Genomic DNA, 9,519 nt, shown 5'->3' on the forward strand with positions numbered 1-9,519 from the left:
GGAGCATCCACAGGGAGGTGCCATACCCCTGGACTTGCTGGGAAGCCACCGGAGGGCGGGGGGGGGGGGGGTGCTAGGGAAGATGTCCATGGAGAAGTGCTGTACCAGTAAAACCCACTCCAGAGCCACCCAGTGGGGTGCAGCGTGAGCTTAGCTACTGAGTAGCACCAGGGTGAGGCCCTGCACATTGCAGGAGCCTGCAGAGAGGAGCAGAGCTGAACCAGGAAAAGAAACCCTCCTCCAGTGTCTCTCCAGTGCAGTCTGCTGGCAGTTGTGCCAGCTGGCAAAGGAGAAATGTCCACAAGAGGGCCTTGCTCCATGTTGCAGAGCACGCAATCAAGGGTAGAGTTGGAGCTGAGAGGCAATCTATATACATAAAAGCCTACGCAACTGAACAACTGGTCAACCGGTCGCTGTGACGTGCACTAACCACCAGGGGGCAGATGCTCAACACAGGAGCTGCCCCCTGATGGTCAGTGCATTCCCACAGCCAGCCACCCATAGCCCCTCCCCCGCTGGCCAACCTCCCTCGCCTCGATTGGCCCCCAATCACTGGCCAGGCCAAGGGACCCCACCCGTGCACCAGGCCGCTAGTACATTTATAACTGCCCAACTGTTTAGCTCCTTATTTTCAGTTAGGAGGAAACAGAGGAGTGCAAAAATGCAGGTGGAAAAGATGATAAGATAGAGCACATGTGTCCATACTATGTGAAACAGTAGTTTAGAGCAGACTGTCTGTCGTGTTCATTTGAATGTGGTCCAGATGTATAAAGTTTTCATCACTGCCTTTTTAAATACTGACTTTAGCCCAGCTGGCATGCTTCAGTGGTTGAGCATTGACCTGTGAACCAGGGGGTCATGGTTTGATTCCCGGTCAGGCACATGCCCAGGTTGTGGGCTCGATCCCCAGTGTGGGGTGTGCAGGAGGCAATCAATCAATGATTCTCTCTCATTGTTGATATTTCTATGTCCCTCTTCCTTCCTCTCTGAAATCAGTAAAAATCTATTTTAAGAAAATAAAATACTGACTAATTGAAAATCTTGATTAACTGCAGTTAAGGTCAGGAGGCTTTTGCCATCTCAGGGAAAGAAGACCACAGTGGTAGCAATAAAGATGGTGAAAAGTGCTGGGTTCCGAGTATATTTTGAAGTTAAAGCAAGAGATTTCCTGATGGATTGAAGGTGAGAGACGAGTGAAGAATCAAGAATGACTCCAAGGGCCCTGGCTGGATTGGCTCAGTGGATAGCGTCGGCCTGCAGACTGAAGGGTCCTGGGTTCCATTCCTGGTCAAGGGCACATGCCCGGGGTTGCAGGCTTGATCCCCAGTAGGGGGCATGCAGGAGGCAGCCGATCGGTGATTCTCTCTCATAGTGGATGTTTCTATCTCTCTCTCCCTCTCCCTTCCTCTCTGAAATCAATAAAAATATTTAAAAAAAAAAAAAAAAAGAATGACTCTACCAAGGTTTTGACCTGAACAACTGGAAGACTGAAGCTAGAATTTCCATGAACTGAGGTGAGTAAGAATGTGGGGAGAAAAGGCTTTGGAGATAGATCAGGAGTTCAGGTTTGGATACTGTAAATTTCATATATTGATTAGATATCCAAGTGGAAATAGTAAACAGGAAATTGAATGTCTGAATCTGGATTTTGTGAGCAATTGAACTTCAGATATAAATTTGGGAGTTGCCAGTATTTATAGATGGAATTTATTGTCATAAAACTGGATGAGAGAGTTATTAAGAAAACCCCCAAAACAATTTTAATTCTACATATGGATGTGGCATGATTTATAGTTTGACATTTAGATTTTTCACTGTTCTGAACAATGCTATGATGAAAAACATCTAGATAGCTCCCAGTGTTTCACTACTCTGAACAATACTACAATGAACACACATCCTTGACATTTTTGTAAGTCAAAGGCTAATGTCAACAGCTCCGAACGATTCACCCTAATATATTTGTTAACTCCTCTGATTCTTTATCTGGGATGCACTATACTTTGATTGAGATGATATCACAACCTAGATGGAGCCATTAATCTCTGGGCAGCAACACCTCAAAATAAATCACTCCAGTTAGAGCTAGCATGTGGGCCAGGTGTTCCCTGTACTCCTCTGTGATACAATCCTGAGGTCTATTGCTTACCCCTCCATAACTTGTGTAACTTGGATCCCTGCACCCCTCCTCCCCCCACACTTTGGATTCTTAAATGCCTCAAAACTTTCTGTTGATTTCTCACATCCTATTCAAAATAGCAAAGTTTCAAAGTACATGAAACAAAAATCAATGGAGTCAATGAGAAATAGACAGATTCTCAATTAAAGTAGGATATTTCAGCATCCCTTTCTCTACAGGAAACCAGTAGACACAGAGGACCTGAACAACTTGACCTAGTTGATACTCTACTCAGCAATAGCAGAATACAATTCTTTCCAAGTACACAAAGAACATTTTGTCAAGGTTAACTATATTTGGGGCCACTAAACAAGCCTCAGTAGATTTTAAAAGACTAAAATCATGCAAAGTATATTGTCTGGACACAACTGAATTAAATTAGAAATCAATGAAAATATAACTGAAAAATCTCCAATGTTTGGAAATTAGTGATGTACATGGGTCAAAAAATGAATCAAAAGTGAAAGCAGAAAGTATTTTGAACTGAGTGAAAACAAAGAATATCCAAATTTGTGAGATGCATATAAAACAGCTCTTATAAGAAATTAATAACAATGAATACCCATGTTAGAAAAAAGTCTTAAGTCAATAACCTTAAGAAACTAAAAAAAAAGGAAGACACAAAATAATATAGATTAGAGCAGAAATCAATGGAATAGAAAACAAAACAAAATCAGTGAACCAGGTTCTTTGAGAAATCAATAAAATTGATAAACCTGTAACTAGGTCAATTAGAGAAAAAAGGGACAAGATACAAATTGCCAATTATCCAGAATAACAGAGGTGACATAAATACAGATCCTACAAAAATTAAAAGGATAATAAGGGGATATCATGAACAACTTTTTGGCAATAAATTTCACAATTTAGATTATTTTTTTAAGTTTATTTTTATTTTTTAAAATAAATCTTTATTGTTCAGATTATTACAGTTGTTCCTCTTTTTTCCCCCATAGCTCCCCTCCACCGAGTTCCCTCCCCACCCTCTGCCCTTACCCCCCACACACTGTCCTCATCCATAGGTGTACGACCTTTGTCCAGTCTCTTCCCGCACCTGCCACCCCCCTTTCCCCTTGGAGGATTGTCAGTCCACTCCCTGTCTATGCCCCTGATTCTATTATATTCACCAGATTATTCTGTTCATCAGATTTTTTATTTACTTTATTTTTAGATTCACTTGTTGATAGATATGTATTTGTTGTTCATAATTTTTATCTTTACCTTTTTCTTCTTCTTCCTCTTCTAATAGAATATCCTTCAGCATTTCATATAATACTGGTTTGGCGGTGATGAACTCCTTTAGCTTTTTCTTATCTGTGAAGGTCTTTATCTGACCTTCAATTCTGAATGATAGCTTTGCAGGGTAGAGTAATCTTGGTTGTAGGTTCTGGCTATTCATCACTTTGAATATTTCTTGCCATTCCCATCTGGCCTGCATAGTTTCTGTTGAGAAATCAGCTGACAATCATATGGGTACTCCCTTGTAGGTAACTAACTGTTTTTCTCTTGCTGCTCTTAATATTCTCTCTTTGTCTTTTGGTCTTGGCATTTTAATTATGATGTATCTTGGTGTGGTCCTCTTTGAATTCCTTTTGTTTGGGGTTCTCTGCACTTTCTAGACTTGTAAGTCTATTTCTTTCACCAGGTGGGGGAAGTTTTCTGTCATTATTTCTTCAAATAGGTTTTCAATATCTTTCTCTCTCTCTTCTTCTGGCACCCCCATAATTCTGATGTTGGTACGCTTGAAGTTGTCCTAGAGGCTTCTTACACTATCTTCGTATTTTTGGATTCTTTTTTCTTTTTGCTTTTCCTATTGGGTGTTTTTGGCTTCTTCGTATTTCAAATCTTTGACTTGATTCTTGTGATCCTCTAGTCTGCTGTTGGATCTCTGTATATTATTCTTTATTTCAGTCAGTGTATGCTTAATTTCTAGTTGGTCCTTTTTCATATCCTCGAGGGACTCACTAAATTTATCAGTGATTTCTAGAAAATTCTTGAAAATCCTTATAACTGTGGTTTTGAACTCTATATCCAGTAGTTTGCTTTCCTCCATTTCTGTCATTTGTGACCTCTTTCTTTGTCTTCGCATTTTGGCTGCTTCCCTGTGTTGATAAAGTGGCTTTGTGTGCTAGGTGTCCTATAGGGCCCAGTGGTGGACACTCTTGGTGCACCCCTTTGTGGGCTGTGTGCACAGTCTTGTTGTAGTTAAGCCTTGATTGTTGTTGGTATCACTGGGAGGAATTGACCTCCAGGCCAACTGACTGTGAGGATCAGTTGTGTCTATGATGGGAGAACTTCTGTGCTACAGACACCCTTATGGGGGAAGACTTGCTTCAGTGGGGCTTTGGTGCTCACTGAGTCTGCCTCCTGAGTGTGTCCCTTATGGATCTGAGGAGTTGTAATCTGATGGTCCCACTCTGACCACTGGGTACACTGGCTCTTGGAATTCCAAGGAGGTGCTAATTTAGCCTCTGCCTGAAGCCACCCAGCAGGAGCTACAGAGAGATCTGCAGATTCCTCTTTTTTGATTGGGTTTTGGAGGTGCCCAGATGAGGCCCAGCTGTGCAGCAATGCAAGCTGCTGTGGAGCCTTGGGCCTTCTTTTGGAAGTTCTGGGGCTCTCTGACCCAGCTGCAGTTTGTTAGGTAATTTTAGATTGCAAAGGGCCGGGCCATTCATATGCAAAAGCCTCTGCGCACAGCTGGGGTGGGGTTGTAAATTGGGTGGGGCGGGGTCTCAGGAAATCACCAGGGTGGAGCAAACAGCAATGGTTGACCTTCAGCCCTGCCCTAAGATGCCCCCAGGTCTCAGTGTCCCGCAGTAATCGCTCCAAGCACCTCTGAGAGAAAGCCACCCTTGTGTTCGGGCCTATGCCAGACAGTCCAGTTTCTCCCCGTATGAGTCTGGGTCCCCAGAGTCTCGCCCGGAACTGGAGTTCAGAGCAGTCAGGAGCTTGTGTCTCCCTCCCAAATGAAAAAGACAACCGTGTACTCAGTTGCCAGCCCTTTTCGTGCGCGCCTCTGTACCTCCGCACTTTACTTCCGCACCTCCTCTGAGTCTCAGTGTGCTTTTCTCTTCCCTTCTAGTTGTAGAATTTCCACTCAGCTAGCCTTCCTGTGGTTCTGGATGATGTCCGTTTTGTCTTTTAGTTGTAGTTTTAAAGTGGTTGTGCGAGGCAGCAAGTTCAGGTGTTTACCTATGCCGCCATCTTGGTTTCTCCTAGATGATGTTTCTTAAAGCTATAAATTATCAAAGCTCACTTAAGAAGAAATACATAACCTGAATAGTCTATGTCTATTAAAGAAATTGATCTTGTAGTTAACCTTCTCACAAAGAAAACTCCAGGCCCAGATAACTTTACTGGTGGATCTTATTAAACATTTAAGGAAGCTCCCTGGCCAATGTGGCTCAGTTGGTTGGAGAGTCATCCTGTGCACCGAAGGCACTTGGGTTCAATTCTTGGTCCGGGCACATACCCAGTTTGCGGGGGTGATCCCTTTCAGGGCATGTATGTTTCTCTCTCACATTGATGTTTCTCTCTCCTTCTCTTTCTCTCCCTCTCCCTTCCTCTCTCTCTAAAATCAATAAAAAGATATCCTTGGGTGATGATTTAAAAAGAAAATCTAAGGAAGAAATAATGAAAATTCTATACAACCTCAAAAAGTTGATGAAGAAGTACATGTTAGTTTTTTAGGGCTGCCATAACAAAGTACCACACACTTGGAGGCTTAAACAACAGAAATTTATGTTCTCACAATTTTGGAAGCTGGAAGTCTCAGATCAAGGTATCAATGGGGTTGGTTTTTTCTGAGGCCTCTCTCCTGGCTTATAGATGGCCATCTTCTCTCTGTCTTTACATGTCCTTCCCTCCGTACCTGTCTGTGTCCTCTTCTTATAAGGATCCCAATCATATTACATTAGGGCCCATCCTAATAACCTCATTCTACCTTATTTCTTCAAAGACCTTATCTTCAAATACAGTTGCATTCTGAAGTACTAGGGGATTAGAACTTCAACATATAAACTTTGAGGGGACACAATTCAGCCCTTACCAAAGTAATACTTCCCAACTCATTCCATGAGCCAGCATTACCCTGATACCAGTACCAAGCAAATAACAAGAAAAGAAAAATACAGACCAACAATTCTCGTCAACATAGATACAAAAATTCTTAACAAAATGTTATCAATTCAAATTCAGTGATAAAAATGATGGCATGATTAATTTGGGTTTATCAAGGGATGCAAAATTGGTTTAATATTCAAAAAGCAGCCGAAGCCGGTTTGGCTCAGTGGATAGAGCGTCGGCCTGCGGACTAAAGGGTCCCGGGTTCGGTTCCGGTCAAGGGCATGTACCTTGGTTGCGGGCACGTCCCCAGTGGGGGGTGTGCAGGAGGCAGCTGATCGATGTTTCTCTCTCATCGATGTTTCTGGCTCTCTGTCCCTCTCCCTTCCTCTCTGTGAAATATCAATAAAATATATTTAAAAAAAAAAAAAGCAAGCAATAATTTTGCAGACTGAAAAAAAATGAAAGCAAATCAGATGTTCATCTCAATAGAAGCAAAATTTTTTTTTGACAAATTCTAACATTTAATCTTGTCTTAGAAACACACACACACACACACACACACAGTAAATTTCCTTATGTCAAGTATACAGTGTTCACAGGTCAATGATGAAATGCCTAGTATGAAGAAACTGTTGGGGAGAAAAAAATTTTTCTTCTGCTCTTCCAGGTTCTTTGGTCTAATAATCAAATTAACATAACACAGATTAACAGGAGGAAAACAAATTTAATTATAAGAATATGAGACCCACAGTCAATCACCTGGTAAAAAAAAGCTTATATGCCCTTCTGGCTAAGAAGTGGGTAGGTGTCTAGGGCTTCAAAGGGAAGGAAGACCATTCACAGGGAGATGGGAAGAGCAAATGTTTGGTAAACAGATGGTTGCCATGCTGTGCAGAGAGAACAGTGGGACAGAGAGATGGGAGGACAGAGAGAGGACTTTGACCTCCAGGTCTTGCCTAGTTCCTCCGCCCACCCACCACACCTAGCCCGTGCTCTTTGTAGTAACCTCTGGTGATAGTTTTCTTCCTGTTCTAGGCCAGCGATCCCAATTCTTTTAGATAATTAAAGATTATCTAAATTCCTTTTAGGCTTTGATTATCTTTTTAGCTCAAAGGAGTCCACAAGCCAAAGTGGCATTTTCTGGGGAGACTTGTTCTGAACCCCTTCAAAACACATGACTGCATCCACACTCCTTCCAAGAAAGCCAGCTTTCATTTTAGCTTCTAGGTTTCCACCTGGCATGCTGTTATCATAACAACTCCTCCCTTTTTAAAAATCCTTTCCTGGCTGTGTCCATTATTCCTAAACTATTACATTATGATCCTACCTAATCCTACCCAACCCTCCCTCCCCCATAGAAAAACCTGCCTCAGACTTGTCTTTAAAACCTCAGTAAATATCCAGACTTTGCCCTTTGCCCTCTGATAAGTTCCATCAAGGTAGTGATCCTTCTGAATGTGCAAGGAATAAACAGATTGCTTTGATGATAATTCAGGAAGCCACTGTCAACATTATGGATCACTCATATTTCCTCTTCTGAATTATTTTAGTAATCTTTGTCCATTTCTTCACTATAATGTGCATTTTTGGATTTGAAGTTTGAAAACATGCTTTAAGCTTTTCTGTCTGCTCTATACAATGCAAATATTTCCTCACTTTCCTGTTAATTTTTGGTGGGTTTTTTTTGTTGTTGTTGTTGCACAGGAATTTTTAGTTTTCAATTGTTTAAAGTCATTATCCATTCCTTAAAAAAAAAGAAAAAACAGTTTTTGATGCTATAGTGCCTGGGTTCAAATCTCTCCTGCTTGCTGGCTGAGGACCCTTGTTTATCACTTAACTCTCTGTGAACCCGGCTGCTCATCTGACTCCCCATGGGAATGTAAGCTCCAAGAAAGGACGAATTTTTTTTACCTTGTTAACAACTGTATCCCCAGCTCTGGAAACAGTGCTTGATACATAGAAATATGTACCAATACATATTTACTAAATGAATGAATCTACAAAGCCAGAATAATAATCTTATTTACCTAATAGTGTTGTTATAAGAATTAACTAATCCTCAGAAATTATTGTCTAGAACAGTGGTCGGCAAACTCATTAGTCAACAGAGCCAAATATCAACAGTACAACGATTGAAATTTCTTTTGAGAGCCGAAAACCGACTTCTGCGCATGGGCCACGAAGTTTCAATCGCACTGTACGTGTGCGCCCGCACGTGGTATTTTGTGGAAGAGCCACACTCAAGGGGCCAAAGATCCGCATGTGGTTCGAGAGCCGCAGTTTGCCGACCACTGGTCTAGAACAAGCTTGGCACAGAGTACGAGCACAAGAAATGTTAGCTCCCTCTCTTCACTGTCCTCAAAATCGTGCCTCTTTGTGAAGTCTTCCCTGCGAGTCTCTCCCCTACCCCCTCCTGTTAGTTAAATCACTTCCTCTTTCCTCCTCCCTCCCCGCTGCCACGGGATTGGCACCATTGTTCGCCCTTAGTAGGACTGGTCCCTTGACGTTCTGCACCTGTGGGCAGGTGTCAGCCCCTTTGAGAATCCAAGGAAAGCTATGAACACTCTCCCCAGAAAAACGCACCCACTCTCATGTCCCATTTCAGGGAGCTCCCACAACCCTGACACTGAAGTGACTGTTCAGATTCCTGAGTTAACTCGACTTGAATGTCAAAGGCTCCTTATTGTTTCGGACCAACAAATCTCAACGGGTCACAGGAAATCCCTACAGAAATCGCCGTGAGGGTCAGGCTCCTCTGACATGCAAACTGCTCTGCTAAGGGACGGGGCAGAGGACGCTTTTTGTTCCTTCCAGGCTGCGTTTTCAGAACCGACCCGACGGGGGAAGAGCACCTCAGGAACCAGGCCAGGGGGCGGGGGGCCTCTAAATGGAAGCTGGGGCTCGGGGAGATTCTAAGGCCATTTATAAACTTCCACAACCCTGCTCACCTGCACACAGGTGAGTTACCTCGGCCTCCCAGCTGGTAACCAACAAACCCTGACCACCTTGACTACCCTCGATGAACTCAGGTGAGTTCCTGTCTCCCGCAGCAGGAAAGGGTAAAATCGAGACTGTCCCACAGCCCTGTTAGCGAAAGAAAGGGCCTGGCCTGGCCACTGGCGGTGTGACTTCCCATAACCTCAGTGGCCTGCGTTTTGCCTTAAGAATGGGAAGAGCAGAATGGACCTCGGACTTTTGTTGTGAGAAAGTGAGGTTACTGTAAATCGCTTACACAATATTTTGCACCTAGTAGCACCCAATAATGGTTAGCT

This window comes from Plecotus auritus, assembly GCF_963455305.1.
Source record: "Plecotus auritus genome assembly, chromosome: 3".
NCBI lineage: Eukaryota > Metazoa > Chordata > Mammalia > Chiroptera > Vespertilionidae > Plecotus > Plecotus auritus.